Source organism: Staurois parvus, unplaced genomic scaffold, assembly GCF_062004578.1.
Source record: "Staurois parvus isolate SC_StPar_1 unplaced genomic scaffold, SC_StPar_1.0 ptg000548l, whole genome shotgun sequence".
NCBI lineage: Eukaryota > Metazoa > Chordata > Amphibia > Anura > Ranidae > Staurois > Staurois parvus.
In genome coordinates, this window is record NW_028318344.1 from 912,221 (window position 1) to 933,313 (window position 21,093).

Below are 21,093 nucleotides of genomic sequence, written 5' to 3' on the forward strand. Positions count from 1 at the left end.
TGCTTTTGAAACATCATCTATATTAAATATAGGGTACTGAAGTTTGTCGCCATTTCAAAGGCACATGCAATTCAAGGTTTCAGACGTAGGGTATCTATTTACTCAGCATAACCTCGTCTGTTATATTTTACCAAATTTGGGTAATTTATTGTGTTTTTTTCCCTAAAATTCACTTTAGTGTTTTTTTAACTGAAATTTTGCAAAAAAAAATTGTAGCTACCACTATTTTATTCTCTAGGGCGTCTGCTTTCAGAAAATATATAATGTTTGGGGGTTTTGTGTAATATTCATGCCTAAAATGATTTTTTATACTTTTGTGGAAAAATGCAAAAACGGCTCTGGCAGCAAAAGGTTAAATACTATGCTATGGATTAGGGATGCTCCAATATTGTTTTTTTAATCGGCGAGTACGAGTGCCGATACTTTCTGTCAAGTACTCGCCAATTACTGATACTTTGCAGTGCGATTTGCGTCCATACAGAATGTATGGACGCAAATTGCATGACAGAGAATTTGATTTGAACAGGAATGTGATTCCCCACTGCTCTTGTGTGAACCCAGGCTGTCAGCCTGTCATTCCTGTAGCAGAGTGGGAGAGTGAGGATGTATACTATGGAGGCAGATAGTAAAAAAGTGGCTTTCTTTCCTCTCCTTGCAGGGATGACAGTTCGGGCTAGAGGACTTTTGACTGGTCAGCACTGTCACATGGACGGTGCTGACCAGTCAGATGCTGTCTAGCCCGAACTGTAATTGCTGCAAGGAGAGGAGAGAAAGCCACTTTACAGATCTGGAGATTTGAAATTCCCTCGGCTTTCTCTCCTCTCCTTGCAATGATGACAGTATGGGCTAGATAGCATCTGATTGGTCAGCACCATGCAAGTGCTGACCAATCAAAAGCACTCAAGGATGGCATTTGAAATCATTTCATTTTCTCTCCCCTACTATCACTGAGAATATGGAGCATCTGCCTCCATAGTATACATCCCAACTCTCTGACTTTCCGTTCACCATGGGATCCCTGCAGGGAGGTTTCCTGCACCGCTCCTGTGTGAACTCAGACTATGACAAGCTTGGGTTCACACAGGAGCAGTGGGGAAACTGCATGCGATTTGGACAGGAATTGCATTCCTTTTCAAATCGCATGCTAATATTTGCGGTGCAATTTGTATTGACGCAACTTGCACCTCAAAGTATCGGTTTCCGGTATCGGGAGCATTTTCATGAGTACTCAAAAAAATACTCGGTATCAGCACCAATACCAATACCGGTATCGGTGCATCCCTAGTATGGATACTTCTATAAAACTCCATGCTATGGTTTAGTTTGCAGAAATCCTGTCCTGTAATGGCATGCCTTATGATTTCCATTAATTTTAAATGGCAGGTGATTCATTTTTGTGCAGTTTCTGTTTTTGCCCAATAGTCATTCCCCTGGAGGTGCACCTTGTGCACATTGTCAGATAGATTTTGATGAGGCATAGAGGACATGGGATGTGATAGTACTGTGGTTTAATATTTCTATTTGGTCTCTGTAAAAGATATTTGAGCTTGGTTCACATATGTTTTTGCTTGGGAATGTGCCTGTGTCAGTGAGTTCGTATTAAGTCCTTCTATCATTTTTTGCAAACTAGGAGGTTTTCTATGACAGAGAAAAGGAAAATCTGTTGTCAACTATCCATTAGGTGGGCTTTAAGGGGATCCGATTTTTGTTCTTAGTGTGGTTTGTTTTGGATTATTCATAAGTAAATTTTGGCTGTTTTAACATTCTCTTTGTATTCTAAGAGTTTTGTTCCTGGGTGTTTAACCTTGTTAATGACTTAGGACATAGCTTGTACATCCAATAATCCTTACCTACTTAGCACAAACCTATGTGTGTAGCTTTAGGGACCTGTGTTTTTTGTTTTACGAAATGATCAACAAAAACAACTGTGTCTCGTCAGTGATTGTTGAAAGGGAAACAAATGCCTATACATTGCAGCTAACCATTACTAGGCTTACTTCATAAAACTGTAACACAAAAATAAGGGTCTTTGTTTTCAGCCATGTTTTCATTTGAGCTATTGCCTCAAACCTGAAAATGCCTGTTAAATTCTGAAATCAAAGCATTCATTTTGATAGAAGTATTTCCTATTTAACCCTATGTAAACCCTTTCTTACCCCAACTAGCCCTAACAAAACACTTTCCGCTCCCTTTTTTTTCTCTCCTTTTTCTTATATTTACAGTGCTCGTACAACATTTTATGAGTTTTTTTATTCAAGTTGTTCTTTGGTTTTTTTTGTAGAGTGAGCTAAAAAAAACACATACACAAACTTTTCAAAATCACATCAAACGTAAAAGCCCACTATAGCAAAAAACACTTTATTATGGTAACTGCATGTAGCTAAAGTGTACACTGAATCTGAGCACCACAAACCAAAAGCGCTACTTATTTTTATTATTCATAGCAAACTCATTCATCCATCCATGTCTTCATGCATTATTTTGCTGAGAAATCACTTAGAAAAACACCCCTTACCATTTCTGGCTGTGGCCATCTTGAGTAAGGGCAGATGATTCATGTAACATTTACTTACTGGAGTTCATCTGCCCTTAGCTCAGGCATGCTGGCAGGAGGGTGTACTTAGCTGAGGAAACTCCTCCTTCCCTCCTGAAGACTTCTGTGATGAATTAAATCATTTTTCTAAGTCGGGGAACTAGGAAGTAACTGAAGAAATATAAAAAAAACTGTCTAAAACAAGTAAATATTTATTTATTTATTACAGGTACTTATATAGCGTCATCAATGTACGCAGCGCTTTACATATATATTGTACATTCACATCAGTCCCTAACCCTCAAGGGGCGTATCTATTTACTAATAATACTAATAATAATATTGAGCCACATTTATACATTCCCAACATTTTTCTGTTTATTTAACTAAGTGTATTCAATTCAGACAAGCTGATCTTTTTAAAAAAAGAAGGGCACATTGCTATCATGGTAGGGAAAAGGGCACTATTTCTGTAAGTTCCTCATCTACTGTCAACAACTGCCTGTAGTTTTTTTTAACATAGACCATAGTTGTTACTGGTGACTATCATATCTTGTTACTAATTTGAAAACATTATTGTTCTTTTCTCTTCTTTTGTTTTGCTATTTAAAAAAAATAAATGTCTTGCTTGGTTAGGCATCTTTTTAAACATTTTGTGACTATATTCTCTTTTTTATCTAATATTTAACCCTTGCTTCTTTCTCAAATTCCACTTTTCTTACGTAATTGCAAAGAATTTGAAAAAACTGACTTAATGAAATGCCATCTTATGTTGAGGAAGGGTGATGACTGGTTGTGAGTAGGAACATTTTTGTTGTTGGCTTTTGAAATGTGCTAGGTATCACTGTTGCTTCAGTTTTTCTTCAAATTCAGAATTTCCATCTCTGTCTCACTCATATGTTTATAGAGTCTTTAAACAAAGGTAGAACAGAACAGATGGTTACAGGTAGTGCAACTCAGCAAAGTTAGATTAACGCAAACATGGTATCCATCAACATAAATAAATACTTTCTATGTATTTGACTTTTACAAATATTCAATAGGTTCTTTTACTTCCATTAAGTACAGAGTGTTATCAACCACAGTTCTACTCTTCATTTTCTAAATTTTTTATGTTAAATATATATTGCAACAATTTGTAATCAATTTATCAAATACTTTATTGAATTCTGATTCACTGCCCCTCAACTCGACTGGCACATAATGGATATACCTTTTCCAGAGGGTCACTCTAACCTGAAATGTATGCATTTCCCCACCACCACTTGCTCCCATTAACCAAAATGTAAGTATGCATAAGCAGGGGCACATAAGAATTCTAATTACTTGCTGGTAGAAATGTCCAAATTATAAATGTCTTCCAAAATCCTATTTTATAGCTCTAAGAAACTCATTTTTTAGTGCTGTTGCTGGGCAATGCAATTGCAGGAAATGTTTTTGCTTGGCCTATTCTGTGTGGTATAGATGTATAAAGTTATTCCACATCTATAGATGTCAACATATCAACATATGTTGACATCTATGTCAACAGGTCAACATATCTTTTTCCTTCAATGGCACCACATTTCCAAATGTAAAAGTCCCACAACATCCCTATTAATCTGGATTTAGGATGGTAAACAGGATGATAAACAGGTCATGTGATCTTCATGTGATCTTTAACACTCTAGCCATATATTTCCTTATTTGGTGATTAGGATTTATTCTAACATATGGGATGACCTGAGGGTTTTCTTTTTATTTGTATGCATTTTTGGGAGTACATAGACGGTGGCGACTTTATACCCCCCTTCCCCCCACTTCCATGCACTCATACATCTTTATTAACAATCTCCTCCATATAGGCCCAGTCCAATCTATAATTTAATCGCTTTGCCAAACCTGGAAAATGATTTTCAGCAATTTTTTCATAAAATTTAAACATATATTGTTTCTTGATGGAGATGATGGTAAATATGGAATTGGAGAGTGATGAATACCGGTATATAACATGAAAACTCAGGCATTCTGTATACAAATTTGGTCAAATGTTGTTCTTTAAAGGAATCTTTGTAAAAGGCTGTTGGCCAATTCATTCATGGACTAAATATAATAAAAAGGAAGATTGAATAACAAGTCCATTTTTATTTGAATGACAGCATAGTGCACTTTGTATTGAAACCCTATATATGGCGATGATACATTTTTATGAGGGAAAACTGATTTAAAAGAAATCAATTCCAGATTTCCAGATACTGTACATGGTAGGTTGCAAAGACTCATGATTATCATGTGGTTTTAATGGTTTTACAATAACACAATTGTATGTTTTTAGTTGTGGTAGCTGGCACAATTATTATTTACAGAAAGTTTTGTATGACCTATATTTTGATAAAATAAAGCACTGAATGGTTTTATAAATAATCAGAAGACAGAGGAATCCATGGATATCTATTCCTTTTTTCTTTGCTTTCTTTTTTATATTCTAAGGAAGGGTGTCACATATTCACCCATATTTGTGATATGGGTTAGGAAGGAGTGGTAGGGGAATGCTACAAAGGTCGGTTTATGAAAATAGAGACAGAATCCCTTCAAATTTCATTTGAGGGATGATAATGTTATTGAAGCTGAAACATTGTTAAATTCATGGAAATATAATCTTGCACTGGGTAGAGTAAATCTATGCCCCTGGACATGTGTAAAATCCATACATGTCTTTTGGGGAGACAAGAAAAGAAACAAAAGACGTCCATACTGTGTAATGTATTTTATTCATTCTTGCTGACAGCAAACCGTAATGTGAAAATATGAAGTTGCTTGTTTTTAAATCATTCATGGGAATATGAAAACTCTTAAGTTAAAATACTTATTTAGTGAGAAGAAAATCCCTCACCTAAAGTGGAATCAACTGCTTGCTCAACTGTGGAGAAAATTGACTCTTACAGGTTGATTACTCCAGGGTGAAGGGAATCCACAAATTCTGAGGTCAGGCTTCCAACCATCCATACATTCCCTGGCCTAGCATTGGATTTTTTAATTTACTATGTAATGTACTTCTCCCTATGTTCCCAAGGAACCTTTTGTTCAGTTAGAGAAGGAGCCCCAGCTAATCTACTGTCAGGGATACCAAGTGCTGTGACAAGAAATGTGTGGACTTGCACAGAGAATATCAGGCACAAGTATAATGTAAAACAATGCAATTTATTAAGAATAAATGAATAACACAAATATAAACGCACCTCCAATATATCCAAACTGCATAAATCAAACAGCAAATCTAATAGGTGAGTGAACAAACAATAAACAGCTGTCCAAAGCAAATATATATTGATAACAGCATATGAGAAGTGTAGTCTGTGTCAGAGCCAGGATCATACACAAAAGATCAAGAAAAAGGAGCAGGGAGCAAGCCAGGAGAGGGAGAGGGTAAATGGGGGAAGGAACAAGCAGGCAGGTAAGGGATCAGGCTGCAGGGTCAGGGTGCAGGATCAGATTCAGGACGCAGGAACACAGGTCAGGAGCACATGGACAAACACCAAGGCAAGGAGGAGGAGCACTGGCAAGGTTTAAATACACTTCCTGCAATGAGCATCAGGTGATGCCTAATTACCATTAGATTTTGGCTGCTGAGAGACACCTGCTGGTGGACACTGAAACTGCAGCCAATAAGTCTGGGAGCCACAGTACCACCATCAGGTGAGCCCCTTCCCGTCACCTACAAAAAGGCTGTGTAGAACTTTCTTTGGTTCCAAAGGCTGACAAAAGTTGCAAGGAAGTCAAACTCTATGTTCTTGGACAGTCACTATCTACACTCAATGGCTGATGGATTTACATGTCTGTGCTATACCCATGTAGATATAAATCGAAATGGAAGTGGCTTGGAGAAGTTACAAAACATCTTTAATATGACAAAACAAGTCCAGTTTAATGTGACCAACTACTGCTAGCTATGCAAGTATAGTTTTACTATCCTTCATACTCATACTTATGGACATGATATAGCTGTGTAAATACAGGAATTGGATAGGCAGAAATAAAAATACTTTACCAGCTAAAACAGCTCCCATACAGTATATGTATTTTATCTGTGTATTTAGCTGTTTGCTTGTCCCATGCTTAGTGCTAAAAGAGTGAAAATAAGCAAATAACTGGTGCAGGGGCATAAAAATCATGGGTGCAAGTCTGTAATAATTAGACTGGATACATAGACAATATACATGTTATCATAGATGGCTATAGATTGACATAGAAAAGTTAGATTTGTCAACTATAAAATAGAAAATTACTTTTTGGCAATTACATAACTAATACCAATTTATTAAAATTAGAGTAATAGTTAAAGCTACATGGTGGAGTTGTTTTTTTTTTTTAAATACATGATTGACAGGGTTACAAACCTTCAGAAAGTTTATAGACAGTTTGGAAAAAATTGCCTTATTTCTCCCATCTATAACAGTCTGTGGATAGGAGAAACTGTTTGTAACAATATGGTGGTTGGCTGCAGCTGTTAAGGCAAGAGTGTCTACGGCACTCTCAAAGTGACTAGTCAGCACTTTTCCCCCTGCATGAATGGGAGAGGAGGGAGACTGGATATACCCCATCTCTTGCCTCTATCCCCCTGTGTCCACCCACACTCCAACCTACAGGATACAGTCAGTGTTGTGCTTGTGGGGGTTGTGTGGGTGGTAAATCTAAAACACAGCAACAGCGCTACATATTGGCTGCATGATATTGCTGCTTGAGCCTCTGGAGATTAGTCTCGGTGAGTGAGCACTGTATACTGTAACTGAATTCTTCCCCCTTCCTGTCATTCCCTCCCTTCCTCTCCCCTCCCTCTCTGCCTCCCTCTCTTTCTCCCCATCCCACCCTCCCTACCTCTCTCTGTCTCTCTCTCCCCCTCCCTCGATCTCCCCCTCTATCTCCCTGTACCCTTTGTCTCTCTTCCTCAATCTCCCCATCTCTCCACCCTCTTTCTTTATGTCTCTACCTCCGCTATATCTTGCCCCTCCTCCTTCTTCCTCCTTTCTTCCTCCTCCTTTCTCCCTCTGTCTCTTTCTCTCCCTCTCACTGCCCTCCTCTCTCCCTCTCTCTATCCCCTCTCTCCCTCTCCTTCCATGTTTCTCCACCCCCCTTCTCTCTACCCCCTCTCCCTTTCCTCTATCCCCCCTTTCTCTTCCAATCTCTCTCCCCTCTCCACCCACTGTCACTCTCCCCTCTCTCTCTATCACCTCTATCTCCTCCTTCCCTCTCTCTACCTCCTCCCTCCCTCGCTCTCTCCCTCCTCCCTCTCTCTCTTCCTCTCCATCACTCTCTCACCTCCCCCCCCATCCCCTCTTCTTTGAAGTAGGCTCAGTCAGGCAAAAATTATATGTTTTAGCATGCAGAAAAGCAGATGCATTTGAAAATTGTTTTTTCTTTATTGGTCCTTTGTCCAGAGGTTTACTTGTGTCTGTTAGACTGTCATTTGTGGCACAGTAATTAGTAGGAGTGTTTAATGGGTTCAAGGACTGTGACATAGGTGTGCAGTGTATACAATGATAGGCTCATATTTTGTCTTATTATGTCTTTAGGCCACTTCCACTGCAATCTGACCATGGCCATCATTTGTGCAGGACTTGTTTTTTCATAACTATATTCATGCTCCCTAAAGCCAAGCAGAATACTTATTACGGGCATTGTTAATGTTTACATATTCAACAAATCTTCCCCTATTGCATGTTTACAATGTGAGGTGAAAAAGAAACTAATCAAACTTAAATGCAATATATACAGTATAAAAAAAATAGCATTGGTAGCTACTCAATATTTACATATTGTTTATATTCCGTAAGTATAAATTATTTCAGGATTATCAGTAAAAATTACACTCTGTCAGTATTTTTTTCAAATTTGTCAGTAAAAAAAAAATTTTGGGAGCTTGGAAACCCTGACAATTGTACCTGTCTTTTTTTTTATATCTTTATAAATTTTTTTTTATATATACAATACAAAATACATTTTATACTATCATCATTCAATACAAAAATTCCCTATCCCCGCGTTTATCCCCCCTTCACCCAACCCCCCCCCCTCCTCTTGTCTTCTATGTCCTTCCATTTACTTCTAGTCCTTCTTTTGTTAATCTATAGCACTACTTCCCCTCCTTGTCTTTTCCTGCTTTCTTACTGTCTTCTCCAGCTTCTTATTTATTTTCCTTTACTTTTTGTTTTTCTGAAAATGTGCCATCCTACCCAGACCTTTTTAAATTTTTCCATTTTGTTCTCATCTATGTGGTATAATTCTTCCATCCTGTATATATATTCAACTCTATACAACTAATCTTTTATTTTTGGGGGTTCTGTTGTTTGCCAATATTTAGGAATAAGACTTTTGGCCGCATTTAAAAGATGAAACATTATCATATTTTTATATTGTTTCACCGAAAGCTCTGATTTGTGAAATAGGCAAACACTTATTTTCTGAATCTTTTGTACTGTAAATATTGCACTATCTCCCTCCAAAACTCCTGTATTTTGGAACACTTTCATCAGATATGTGCCATTGTACCCTTACTCCCGCATACCCTCCAACACTGGGATGGGGCCTCTGGCCTTAGTTTATGCATCGCATTATGTGTAATATACCATCTTTTCCTCTCTACCCAGGATGAAACTCACTTGGTCTAAGTGTATCCAGTCGGACATCAACTCTTTCATCCTTGTTGCAAATACCTTTTGCATACAATTTTGTGTCAGTATTCAACAGAGATATAGGTCTGTAACTGGTACACTGAGACCAATCTTTCCCCTTTTTGGGTATAACCATGATATATGCCTGTAATGATGTCTTCCTCATCTTTGTCTCCTCTCCCAGAGCATTCATATAAGTACAGAGATTAGGGGTTATTTGTTCTTTAAACTTCCTGTAGCATCCCACTGTGAATCCATCAGGACCTGGGCTCTTCCTTACAGCTGTGTCCTTTAATGCTACGTTGACTTATTCTATTGATATTGTGCCATCTAAAGCTGTTAATCTGGCTTTATCCATTCTAGGTATACCGGCCTCATTCAGATATGTCTGCCTTTTCACCCCTCTCTCTTTTTTTGATTCCTTCTGGTTTTTACCTTCTAACCCATTTAGCCTACTGTAGAATCTCTGAAATGTGCTGGCTATATCGATGGTTGATAAAACCATTTCTTCTTTTTCATTTTTAATTTTATCTATGAAGTTCTTTGATTTCTTTTCCTTAAACTTTCTCGTTAATTATTTCCCTGGTTTGTTCCCCCACCGATATATTTTCTTCAAGATGCTATTAAAGGTTTTTCTTGTTCCATTGTTCCATAAAGTCTTTTAACTCCTCTCTTTTTAATATTGTCTCTTGTTGTAACTCTGTATTTAACTTCTTTTTATGTAATTGTTCCAACTGATGAAGTTCTTCCGTTAATGTTCTTATTCTTTTACCTTGATCTTTCTCTATCTCCACCCCTATTGCTATCAGTATGCCCCTTATATAGGCTTTATGCGCTTCCCAAACCGTGGCAATAGACACCTCCTCAGTCTTGTTAATATTAATCTATTTCCTGTTTTACTCTACTTTCCATTTCTGGGTCTTGTAAGATTGTCTCATTTAATCACCACATATTTATTTTATTCTGTTCCCTTCCAAACCATAGTCTCATTGTGACAGGGATATGGCCTGATATAGACATTACCTCTATATTTGTTTTCACCAGAGACTTTAAGAGTCTATGTTTGATCAACATATAATCCAGTCTTGAATACATCTTATGCGCCGCAGAGGTATAGTCTCTTTCCTTGGGTGTTCAACCCTCCAAGCGTCCATCAACTGGCATTGGTGTAACTTTTTTATAATGTTCTTTAGACTCCTATCTCCCTCTATCCTATTGCATGAAGAGGCATCCATCCCTGGGTCCATGCAAGAGTTTAAATCACCTGCCACAATCACACTACCCCTTTTAAAATCTGTAAATTTTGTCAATATTCCTTCCAAGTATACCGTCGGATTTTTATTAGGACAATATACAGTATATTTGCTAATGTACACGCTTTTCCCTGAAAACTTCCTCCTAAAAATAAGTAGCGGCCTGCTGGGTCTACCATCTTTTCATCTAGAGTAAATTTTATATTTTTTCCAAAGCCTATCGCCACTCCCGTTGCCTGTTTTATTGGAGAGTCCGCATAATACCAGGTTGGTAAGAATTTAGAGTATAACTTAATAATATTTTAATCCTGGGATATATGTGTCTCCTGAAGAGACACCGCTTCTATAAATCGTTGGTCTATTTCCCTTAAAACCTTATGTCTTTTTGTTGGCATAATTAATCCTTTTCCATTATATGTCATAACGTTAAGTTTCCTCCCATTTTAACTATTTTACTCTATGTATCTTTTGTAGGGGCTGAAGTAAACAATATTTTGGTGTAAGAGGATCTTCCCTTTCTTCCTTTTGGTCCTTGAATCAACTGTAACCCAAAGCCACAGTTGATTCCTTCTTCTGGGTAAAACTCTGAGCATGCCCACCCCTTCAGACCCCGATCTCTCATATTTAGGTCTTAAATTGGCAGTATGATTGATCTCCCTACTGCCCGCCGTGGTGCTCCATCTTTTTCCCCCACCTGCCTATTCTTCTTTATTACAATTCTCTTGCCTGTCTGATACACTTCTTCTCAACTCTTAGAGCCCCATTTTAACCTACCTTCGGAGGAAGGGGATCTAACCTCTGAGGCATTATCAGACATGGTGGGAGAGACATGGCTGAGTGGGGAGAGGCGAGAGAAAGAAAAAAACAAAAAGGGGGAGGAGGAACCCATATTAAAGTGAGCAAGGAACATACCCTTTGGGTCTTCCACCCCCCGCTACTCTCTTACTTTCCCTCCTCTCCCCCACCTCCCCCCTCCACCTATCTCTTTTTAATAACTCTTTCCCATTTCTCCTCTGCTACTCTTATGTTCTCTTGTTCTTCTACATATATGTAAATATCTAAATACCTTAATATCTAAAGTCTCTAGTTCGAATTTTTCGCAGAAGTCATTAAGATCTTCTGGAACGCTCAGTGTCACCAATTTCCCGTCCTTCCACCCATTCAAGCATGCCGGAAATCCCCAGTTATAGCAGATATTTTTACTTCTCATCTGGTCCAGCAATGGTTTCAGTGATCTTCTTCTAGCAAGTGTCTCCAACGCTATGTCTGCAAAGATTTGCACTTTCGTCCCACCGAACTTTATATCTGGCATCCTGCATAGCTTTTTCCAAATGATTTCTCTGTCATCATAATGATGGAACCTTACTATCATATCCCTAAGGGTACCTAGTGAAACTTTTTGGGATCTTCTAATACTATGCACTCTTTCTATCTTTAGTTGCTCTGTTTCTCTTCTTCCAATTATTGGATTAAGCAATTTTCTCATAGTGTCCCTTAGACCTTCTCCTTGAGACACCTCTAGTATACCTTTAACCCTCAAACTATTCCTCTTGTCTCTGTTTTCCTGGTCTTCTAATTTATAGGATATCAGTCTCTATTCTCTTTTAATTTCCTCCATTTGCTCTTCTAATTTATTAATTATGTGTGCTTGTTTCTCCAACTTCCCTTCCGTCTCCTCTACTCATGATAAAATTTGTCCCATATCACCTTGCGACATTGCCATTTTGCTTTTTATAGAATTTTTTAATTTTTCTAACATTTTGGCGATTTCTGCTTTTGTGGGTATTTGAGATCTTACTTTTTGCTCCTCCATATTTCTTTTCCCCCTTTCTCTGTCCCGCTTTTAAATTTCTTTCTTTGTAGTTAGAATGCTAAGTCATAGAGCTTTCTAACTACAAGATAGCAGAAGGCCACAAGGAGGGCCAACTCCAGGATCCCAGGCTGAACCCTTCATTGGGGGGAAAATCTTAGTCATATCAAGAGGCCAGGTACAAGAAAAAACCTATAGAAAAATGCAACATGTGCCATAGACAAAAATGATGAATGCAAATTAATAAGGAAAAGATGAATCGTTTACAAAAAAATTGATAAATAAATAAATAACCAATTAGATAGGATCATAGGGGCCAGCCACTTTAGTAATGGTACATATATGCTCGCAAAGACCAAGGGGTTAAAAGCCAAAAAAACATTAAATCATTTAGTAAGTACTGCACAAGCCCAAATAGGAATGGTATCACCATTCCAGCAGTATGAATTTAGCCTAGGAGCAACAATAATGACCATGTCAAAGACTGCTTACCCACTCTACAAAACAAATGGAAAGGTTGCCATCCACTTACCAACAAAAGTCTTGCTTCATGGATACACCAGGGGAAAACTCCATTGCCTCCCATTAAGAGAATCCCCTCCTTTTATTTGGCCCACTCTAACCCGATGGCTAATCCTAGCCATGAGTGACGTCACCAGGCCCAAAAAGGGTCAGATTCTGACCCTACTATAAATGTTCAGTGAGGGAAAGAACCTATTTTTCAAACCTAATTATTATTCCCATAATTCTCTGTTGACCTAATAGGTAATGTCAAACTATATGGGCCTGCAACGGTCACTAGGTGAAAGAAGATAGACATGAGTGACTCCTTGAACTAGTGATCAACTGCTTGGTTTAAAGTTCATTATTTGAAACTCTAACAGTCTCATATTTCAAGTAATGAAGTAAGATTGGAAATTTAGTCATTGTTCTACGTCCTTCATATTAAAGCATTTATATAGCACAGGGAACAGATATACATCAGATTCAAGGACCTGCTGCACAAAAAAATAAAAGCAGGAGAAATCATCACTGACTCACATATTTGTTTTTCTTTTTTAAACCAGAGTTTATCTTTAAAAAGAATACAGAGATGAATAAAATAACAAGCACAATATTCAAATAAAGATTATTGTTGTTTTGTACACCAATCTCTTGAGCAAAGACAGAGGAGGATGTTAGCACAATCCATACCACAGACAAAATGAGCCTGGATGTTGTGTTTTAGCCTTTTAAATATGTGGAAGTGCTGAATATGAGAAAAGTTTTTAAGATGAAAATAACAAGTTTGAATTCTGAAAACTAATAAGTTGACCAAGATGAAAATAGAACCTAAACACCATTTTCAACTAGCCAGAGAGATTGGAATGTAATCTACTGTGATTGTTATGTTGGGGACTGTAAATGATGGAGACAGGGGAGAAATTACACATTCTGTTTAAACCAAGCTTTACACTGTGAAAACATTTGAAAGAGGATGTGGTTGCAATGCAATCAGTACTATAAGGTAGGAGAGATGAGAGTTATAGACAGAAAGAATAGATATGCATAGGACTGGCTTGCACAAAATATTGAAAATCAAAAGTTAGCATGATCCAGGTCAGGAGGGAGCAAAGAAAAAAAAGAGCAACAGAAATTATTACAGCAATCCAGATGAGATCTCACAGACCCTAATCTATTTACATACTCTCTTTACTTAATCCCTATTTTTAAACATACTGGGGTAAAAAGAGAGCTATACAATATTCCCATAAGTATTGGGACACCCCTCCAAATCACTGGATTCAGGTGTTCCAATCACCTCCATGGCCACAGGTGTATAAAATCAAGCACCTAGGCATGCAGACTGCTTCTACAAACATTTGTGAAAGAATTTGTCACTCTTAGGAGCTCAGTGAATTGAAGCTTGGTACCGTGATAGGTTGTCACCTGTGCAATAAGTTCATCCGTGGAATTTCCTTGCTACTAAATATTCCACAGTCAACTGTTAGTAATATTATAACAAAGTGGAAGCAACTGGAAACAACAGCAATGAACTAGCCATGAAGTGGTAGGCCATGTAAAATTGTGAGTGGGGTCAGCGCATGCTGAAGCGCACAGTGCACAGAAGTAACCAACTATCTGCAGAGTCAATAGCTAAAGACCTCCAAACTTCATGTGACCTTCAGATTAGCACAACAACAGTGCGTAGAGAGCTTCATAGAATGGTTTTCCATGACTGTGCAGCTGCATCCAAGCCTTACATCACCAAGTGCAATGCAAAGCGTTGGATGTAATAGTATAAAGCACGCCACCACTGGACTCTAGAGTAGTGGAGACGTGTTTTCTGGTGTGATGAATCATGCTTCTCTGTCTGGCAATCTGATGAGCATGTCTGGGTTTGGTGGTTGCCAGGAGAACGGTACTTGCCTGACTGCACTGTGCCAAGTGTAAAGTTTGGTGGATTATGGTGATGGGGTTGGGCTTGGTCCTTTAGTTCCAGTGAAAGGAACTCTTAAGACGTCAGCGTACCGAGACATTTTGGACAATTTCATGCTCCCAATTTTGTGAGAACAGTTTTGGGATATCCCCTTCCTGTCCCAACATGACTGTGCACCAGTGCTCAAAGCAAAGTCCATAAAGACATGGATGAGCGAATTTGGGGTGGAGAAATTTGAGTGACCTGCAAAGAGTCCTGACCTCAACTTGATAGAACACCTTTGGAATAAATTAGAGCGGAGACTGTGAGCCAGGCCTTCTCGTCCGACATCAGTGCCTGACCTCGCAACTGCGTTTCTGGAAAAATGGTCAAAAATTCCCATAGACACACTCTTAAACCTTGTGTACAGCCTTCCCAGAAGAGTTGAAGCTGTTACAGCTGCAAAGGGTGGGCCAACTCAATATTGAACCCTACGGACTAAGACAGGGATGCCATTAAAGTTCATATGCATGTAAGGGCAGACGTCCCAATACTTTTGGCAACACCGTGTATTTAAAATAACTTATTAAAATGGAACTTAAGATAAGCATAAAAGTCTATGTACAGTATATAGGTGTAGTTTTACCTGCTTAAAGCGGAGCTCCACCCAAAAGGGGAAGTTCCACTTTAAAGACTGGTGCCCCGCTCCCCATTAAGGATTGGCACCTTTGGCACCGAAATTGACGGGTACCTGCTCCCACTTCCGCTGTGATCGCCTAGGTGATCAGAAGCGGAAATTGTCCTCCTACCCTCCCTTCCTGTAGTCTTCTGGGACACGTGCTAGGTCCCAGAAGACTACGGGGAACATTCAGGAAGCACAGCGCTACTTGTACATGCGCAGTGGACACCCAGCTGTGACACATTGAAGATGATGGTGCCTAGAACACCAAACGGCTGGTGAAAAGGGCTGCAGGATCGGTAAGTGGCTGTTTTTTAAAAGTCAGCTGCTGACTTTTATTTTTTCACATTGCGACTGGAACTCTGCTTTAAGGTTTTGTACAAAATTTACAGCACAGCCAACATAACCTAACTGTTCTCTGGTGCAGTTATACAGTACAATACACCCCAGTCTAAGTTTAAATCAGCTAAATACATTCCAGATGCATTGAAACAAAAGGTGTAAAAAAATTATAAAGTTTCTTTTAATTAAAAAAAAAAAAAATCCACTTCTTTAGAAAAAAGGCACATTTGATGCCGGTGCCAGCATGCTGTAGCTCTCTATGTGAAAGCAGTGGTCTGACGCATCCCCTGGTCAGTCAATGGTGTATCCTTTAAATGTGCAATATGTGCCAGGCAAACAGGCTCAATAGGGGGTAAACCCACTGTGTGCTAAAATTGGTTGTAAACCTCAGACATGAAATATGAACAAAGCATATCCCTCTAGAACATGTACTTGTCTCAACTTGTTCCTCTGCTATCAGCATGAATCACTTGTGACAAGTTTTTTTGACACCAAGAGAAAAATGGTGATGGGGAGGGAGCTCCACCAGATTGGCAGCCTTGGCTCTGTTCCTGTGAGTGGTGTGGAGGGGAATGTGTCCCTTCCCTCCAATCAGCTCTCAGAGCTCTACTCACTGAGCTCTGCAGACTGTAATTCCAGCTGTCTACCCCCTTTTTTAACAGCTCTACAAGCTTTATAAATTCAGCACTTTCAATGGATGTAGAGAAGTCTGCAGATAAACAGGTATAACTTATATAGGAGGATTGGTTTGATCTTTGTGTATCACCTGAGTCCAGTCACTTCGCTGGGTATATGTACGGGTTTACAACCACTTTAAACACTGCACAACATGATGTGTGGTGGGGAATCAGGATTGGTTAAGTCATATAACATCCATTCTGTGTTGATGCAGCTGATTCTGTCACTCATGGCTGCCACGGTGTAAAGAAGATCATTTACTTCAATGTGTCACTGGGGAATGTTTACTCACAAAGGAGGGAGTGAAAACTTCCCACCCATAGAGGGGCGCCCTGGGCATACTTATGGCCAACCATCTACCCCCATAACAGGGGCGGACTGACAACTCATGGGGCCCCCGGGCAATAGGGGATCATGGGGCCCCTGTGTCCTTGCCCAAACTCAAAAAAGCCTATGAAAAAGGTACCAGGGGCATCTCATGGGGCCCCCTACTGACCCCGGGCCCTCGGGCAGTGCCCGAGTTTCCAAATGGTCAGTCTGCCCCTGCCCCATAATCACCCCCCACACAACCCAGAAGTCCCATCTATGGTCTTATATTTTGGGATAATTGAAGATGATTGGTCTCTTAAATTACATCTGATAAGTAAATTATTTTTTCATTAGTTTCATCCCCATAAGGTAATAAGATCTAATACAATGGGGGGGGGGGGGTGCAGAGGAGCATGTTGGAGTGTTATCCATATATCTATAGATTATCTGGTCTAATTGGATTTATATTTTATATGTCACCCTATAGGGAATCCTTTTGGGCTACTTGTCCCCCCTATGACCAGTGATATCGCCCTCTTTTGGCCCCCTACATTTGCCATAGAAGTTCTCTAAACTCCTTGAAGTCTCTTAAGTCTCTCTGGTGGGAACCTCTTGAAACTTTTGGTATGGCACTCCACAAGGAACTCATTAATATTATTATTATTATTATTGTTACTGTTTATGGTGTTTTAATATGTTTGTAAAACATTTGTTTGCTAATTTATTGGTATATTTTCGTTTTATTTTGTACTCATTGATACACATTCTATTTGATAGTAACATCATGTGTAGTGCTCATAAGACTTCTCAAGAAGCCAGATTATGGTGAAACATGTTGAACAGAAGCAGCTGCAATAACGCATAAAGTCACATTGATCTCATACGCATTCAAGTGATGTTTTCATTAATACCAAGCTTATGGTGTTTTTTATATCCTGTTACACAATTAAGTTGTTGTATTTTTTACTTTGTTTGTTGATATTATGTGTCGGCACTGTGAAAAATCCCTATTACATGCTATTTCCAGCTTTGAGATGCCTATATTTGCAAATTTGTACTGCCAGCAGCCAGCCTGCAGTGCACCACCTACCCATCATCTGGCCTGGAAAAAAGATGAGAAGATCACTGACTGGCTGAAAACTGGATAATAGAAGCTTCACAAATTGACATTCACAGTGTGTCATCCCTATTGTCCAAGCAATGGTTAATAGAGATGCAGGGAACTATTAGGAGCATCTCTGTTTTATTCAGCTCGGCAGCGGAAAAGAAGGGAAAAGAAACAAATCAATCTGTAGTAAAACACAGCACATATTACACACATTACACATTGTTAGGCACACAGTTAACCCCTTGATTGCCCCTGAATTAACCCCTTTGCAGCCAGTGTCATTAGTACAGAATACATTTTGGCCTAAATTTGTGAAGAACTTTGATTTATAAATTGTTTTACAGCAGAAAGTAAAAAATATTGTTTTCTTCTTCAAAATATTCGTTCTTTTTATTCTTTATATAATATAAAAAATACCAGCAAAAGAAAGCTCTATTTGAGTGAAAAAATTATATATCATATTTAATTTGGGTACAGTGTTGCATGACCAAGCAATTGCCAGTTAAAGTAGTGCAGTACCAAATAGCAATAAAATGGCCTGGTCATGATGAGGGTAAAATCTTTGGGAGCTTAAGTGGATATTCTACACCAACTCATTCTGTGCACTGTACTGTACATTTCTTATTCCACATCACCCTATTCTGAACCTTGTGCTGTACATTCCGTGTTCCACAAAACCACATTCTATACTATGTAAGTCATCCCAAACTCTATTCAACCACACCTCTTTAAGCCTTGCCCAGTATTCAGGACAAAGAAAACAATGCCACATTTTTTTTTTTTTCAAGCAGTGGCACCCAAAGTATGATCTTGCAAACAGGCCTACTGTTTTCATAAAATGCCCCTGGTCACAACTAAAGCTCATCAATCATAAGGGAAATGTAACTTTGTGAATTGCAGAGCTATAGGTCTGACCTACTAGGGTGGGAGGTCAGACCACTGCATAAAGACCTTTACTTCCACACACAAAAACAAGTGTCCTACTCTACAGCATACTGGTAGGGAACAGGCTTTTCTACTTTGCTGTACTGTTTTGTAAAGAAAAATTACCTGTATGAGTGCACATCTTTTGTTTTGTTTTAGAAGGTATTTATTTAATTTAAACTGGAAGTTCAATAGAGATTAATGATTTTTTAACTGCATTCATTGAGAGGTATAGGGAGACTGCGATTGCTGACCTACATCTGAAAATGCCAGTTTTCTAATGATACTTGTAATAAGACAGAAGAATTTAATGATGTGTTTATAAATCATAAAATGCCTAAGGAATCTATAAAATAGACTAAAGTATATATATATATTACCTTAATATTGAATACTAATATAGAAGAACCATCAAAGAAGGAAAAAATAAAAAAAACAGCCCGCATATACATTGATTTTTTTCCCAAAGAGATTATTTGATCATATTTGAGAGTCATTTCTTTTGATGGTTTGGTTCAATTAAAATTCTTTTAGACCCGGGTAAAATACATTTTCTTTAGATTTTCAGAAATGGATTTTTCAAGACTGTAAAGGATTAATTAGGAAAAAAGATTTGATTACAGGACATACCACAAAAAATGTTTCAAGCAGTAAAATTCCACATTTAGACCTGTTTTGTAAAGTTGCACAGTTGATGGAAAACTTTAGGCCTGTTGCTCTTGGTAGCTGCTGCAATGCTGTCTTTCTACTCAGGAGCTTTGGGTTCCCCTGTTTCCAGAAGTAAATCACTCAACATAAATACGCACCATGGTCTGTGACAACTGTGTCAACATTGCCCAACATCACCTCACAACTGGGGGGGGGGGGGGGGGGGGCTACACACACGCTCACTTGTTTTCCAGTGTTTTCAACTTGACTAAGTAAATATTTCTTAAGAGGTATATGGGGCCAGTATTGACATGTGCTAAGAAGATATACAGTACAGAAAATTGTGGATGGGTTTTTTTTTACAAAATCCTATCTAAATAGAGGCCCTCTCTGCCTGCTAGTGTATTTTGTCCACCACTATAGTCAGAATTAGCAGAAGCACCATTGTTACCACTACCACCCACAGTGACCACTGAAGCTTGTCTAGTGGGATGATTCATTTTCCCATGTTACAGGCAGAGATGCTAGACAATAGGCTGTATATGGAATGCATAGTCATAGTTCATCTTGACTGTTCCATGGCCCCTACATCTATAACTGAGGAACCCATGGATTTTTGGGTTTTGCAGACAGGTCCAGTGGTCCATGTTGGCACTGACCTTCACAAAAATGACTGAGCTTTGAATAAGATTTGGCTTGCTGTCTCCCATTTCTCCTCCTCTTGATCTGTTAAATGGATGTGTATAGCTAAAGTATGGAAAGGAATTGTTTCCTTAATCTTCTGTGTTGCTTCACCAAAATATAAAATGGCAAAAAGGCACTTAAAGTAGTACTAAACTTGAAAGAAAAAAATTAAAATTCCCCTGCAAAAGCAATGTTATAATGTGCAAGTATGCATCGCATACCAGTACATTATGTGAAACTTACCTTAAAACAAAGCTCTCCAGCAGATTGCTATTATAGCTTACAGGGCTTCCATCTTCACCCAGTCTTCCTTCCAGGTTCACGACATCTGGCAGTTTAAATGGCTGAGCCACGATTAAATCCCCCCCACACATGTGTGCAGGAGTCATGGCCACGGGTCAAAGCTCTGAAGAAACAGCACAGGTTTGCTGTTCCTTCAGAGTGCATGCACCGGTGATGTCACCAGTTGCCACACAATTAAATATCTCCTAAGTAGTGGACGTTTAGAAGATATTTACAGAACCTACAGGTAAGCCTTATTATAGGCTTACACATAAATAAAAGATAAAAAAAAGACTTTACTGACACTTTAAGACAATATACCCAGAGTTGCAGTTAAAAAAAATTATATTTTTTATGATGACTCTTTAAGTACATAGTTGCAACTTGCACAACACAAACAAGGAAATAGAGACCTCTAGTGTAATGGCTAATGGGGCCTGTAGGAAGAAGTAAAGTGGCTCCTGATGTAATTCCTAGTGTGACCACTTGTAATGCAATGCTGGATGCAATAACTAAAAGCAAGTCGTATACACACAATTACACAGGTACGTTTAACCAACATTTACACCATTAATTATTCTAAGCATGTGAAAGACCCCCTACTGGATGAACACCTACCCTGGCATATCATAGCATTCACTCGGCAGTCCAAGAAATAACAGAATCCAACTGCAATATTCTTGCACTGTCAAAACCTCCACTTTTATTATCACACGACACACAGGAGGACATGTCTTATAGTCATCACAATCTGCATAATAACACACACCAATAATAATGTGAGCATTACAGCATGAA